This window comes from Mobula birostris, chromosome 9 (genome assembly GCF_030028105.1).
Source record: "Mobula birostris isolate sMobBir1 chromosome 9, sMobBir1.hap1, whole genome shotgun sequence".
NCBI lineage: Eukaryota > Metazoa > Chordata > Chondrichthyes > Myliobatiformes > Myliobatidae > Mobula > Mobula birostris.
Genome location: NC_092378.1, coordinates 108,882,135 through 108,885,590, shown reverse-complemented (window position 1 = coordinate 108,885,590; position 3,456 = coordinate 108,882,135).

Below are 3,456 nucleotides of genomic sequence, written 5' to 3'. Positions count from 1 at the left end.
TCTGGAGTTTTTTTTGTAATTGATGCTTCTCCTATTTCTTAATTATTTGCAAATGCTATTTATTAATATTTCTAATCATTTGGCCTTGTAAATTGAACAAATAAGGTGGATGAACTTTAACAGTGAAAAGAACTAGGTGTCAGGTGGAAATTTAAAACTATTTTTGGAAATTAAATAGAATGGCTTTTAATGGGGCCACTGTTAGTGGCAGAGTACTGCACTGAAATACTAGCAGACATATCAAATGATCAAAAGGATTTTCGGTTCTTAGATGCACTTGTAAAAAATATGGCTTTGTGTAATTAATTAGATCACTGATAAGAGTGAAATTTCTCATTGGAAAGATCAAGAATGTGATTCGAGTACTGTTGGAACTGTTTAATGCAAAGTGTCGATGATTGGATTTTTGAAATGGTCGTATATCACACAGTGGACAAATAATTTAATCTGTCCACCCTTTGTGATGGAAAGATTATTGCAACACCTCAATAACAACTAGGTGATACCTGGAGCATTCAATAATACACAGTTCCTTGGACATCAGTCAAATTTAAGAATATTCACCATAAATGGGATCTGTTATCTGCACAAAATGCTGGAAAGTACAGGAGCAATTCCGTGTGATTTTATCTTAAATCATTTCAGCAATATCTAGGTTTGGCTTGACATTTTGAAGAACGAGCAAATGTGCTTATTTGATAATTCAGTATTGAGTGTGTTCTCATAGACGACACAGAACCAGGTTAGATCTATCTCATGTCTTAAATAATGCAACAACTCTGAGGTCTTGTACTGACACCATCTGAAATACTCTGTGTCATCTTGAAAACTGGCTGGAAGCATGAGTTGAATTTGAGAACCTTACTAAAATTTGAATAGTGTTAGTTTCACTCACTCACAATTAAATAAGATTTCAATCTCTTCTAAGCAAAATTTTAACAAATACTGCATGTCAAGAGAATTTATGAATTGTGCATTTTTTCACTTGTTCAGACACTTTGGGCAAATGAATTACACAAAAATATGTACAAACTGCCCTTTTGGAGGGAAGCCTTTCAAATGAATGAGAAATGAGGGTTTTTAGAGTACATGTGCAACCAGGCAAATGAAATTCAATACCTTGCCACATGCATGGTATCAAAGCTAGAACTTTTCTTATAAGTACACCTGGTATCTACAAGATGTGGCATTTTGCACTGAAGCATCTGGAGGGCAAGGTTTAGAGTTTTTTTTCATACTTCGGGAAGTAACCAAGTTTAAAAATTGCCCATCAATTTCCAAGGCTTTGTCACTTACTACTCTCTTTATCAGTTTCAGTACATGATAAGTTAATTGGAAAAAGAACGTCCTTTGTTATTAATATTTGCAGTAAGTTCTTGATTGATGAAAGCTATAAACTATATGAAAACCTGAACTCAAAAATATACCTCAATGGAAATCACTTGTGTTCAATCCTGGAGCTCTCCAATGTCCTGCAAAATGTTGTGTGGATTCAGATTGAATTAGCGAGCCACCTGATGTAAAATGTACTGACAGATAAAGGTCTGATAATTTCTCATTAATGACTCTTTTAAAATGTGAAAATATTAGGTTTAATGTGAAGACTCTAAATGGCACTGATCCGAATTACATGCCAAATACAGAATAGAAAGCAATTAGTTAGAAAATGTAAAATCAATTTATCATTAGAACTGGGAAAATATTATTTTATTTGGCAGCAGAAATTATTTTGCATGTATTGCTTGGTTAGTGATTTAATTAAGATGTTACAGGGAGGATGAAATTGGTCTGGTAGGTAGTAGTAATCAAAAGCAATAGAAAGCTGAAATTCTATTTGGTTATTCAACTAATTACCATATTTTCTCAGCTCAATAAACTGTTGGGTCTGCCTTTGAGTTTTATTCAATTTTGACAACATTGGACATTTTCTGATATTAATTAAATGAAGTCTCCCAGCAGAGACTGCATGGATATGCTGCAGAGATTTAACTGGAGGAAATATTTCTCCTAGCCCGTGGACATTGATCTTCATACATACAGGTTTTGGATTTGGTCCTCCTTGATTCATTTTACCTGAGTCAAGTTGTTGAACCCCAGGAAGTGCTGTCTCCATTAATTTAAAAAAAGAGAAATCATAGAGATAGAAGCACGTTCCCTCCTCAAAGGACCTCACTGGGCCACTGAGTCATTGAGATCTTTCAAAATTTGATTGGCAGGGACAGGCATGATTTTATTGAATCACAGAAGAGGCTTAAAGGGCCAAATGGTCTTATCCAGTTACACTTCCTTGTGATTTTATTCTTGTTTCCTGGTCCTAATTTCTCTCTGGATGGTAGCCTTGAGAAGTGCCAATCAAAAAGGCTCTCCTCTCCGAAGGGCATAAATTCAGTCTATCCTGGCAACTTAGCTTCAGTGAGAAATACAAGCCCCAATCTAATGGATGTGGGTGTTTGCAGTGTGCTCTGAGTAGAAATAATTATTCTATTTAATGTAGTATGAGATAAGAATTTGTACCTTTAAAGATGTTACATCATCTGCCTTGAATGTATGGATATTCAGAAAGGATAACCAAAAGTGCATTAACTCTGTGAAATAATTTTAAATGTTTTTTTTATTTCACTCATTCCAAATATATTCCACAGATAAATGGTCAAAAAATCCAGAAACTTGAATATAACAAATTTTCCCAGTGCGCTTTGATAAATAGGCAATGCCATAAAATATTATTTTTGTGTTTGATTTAATTTAAGAAATATTTAAATAAATTTGTTTCAAATATTCTTAGCCAGCCAGCCTAGTGCTGAAACTGAGATTGCACATGATTGTTACCCTACATATGGGGTGTTGCTGTGTCAATAGGCTCATTAGCTCGGGGCAATGGAACCTGAGTCACCGCAAGATAACCTCAGGCCTTATCATTCTCTGCGCACACACAAATCCAGCATTTCAGTATCATTAAGAGGTGAATGTATGCAGTCTCTTTTAGTAAAGTCCAGACCTTCTTTACTGAAAGTAAAGAAAAACTTCTTCAGGTATCAAGACCACTTTCCAAGTCAGGACCAAACCCCTTAGATGAGCCCTGAGGGTATAAAGTGAACTTGTGCTCTGCTGGAGTCTGGAGCACCTTGTATCACTCAATACACAACTATTTATCTAACATCAGGTCCTGCATGTGATGCAGGCTCCCAGCATTGAATTTATGCACTCCTTATGGTTTGTATAGGTGCATGTTGCTTGATCTAATATTCTGTATGATTTCCACTAAACTTTTCCACTCTGGCCTCTGAACTCTTCTCACCTGCCTAACACCTTCCCCTGGTGCACCCTCCTCCTTCCCTTTCTCCCATGGTTCACTGTCCCCTCCTATCAGATTCCATCTTCTCCAGGCCTTTGCCTTTTCCACCTATCACCTCCCAGATTTTTCATCATCCCTCCCTACTCATCTGGCTTCACCTA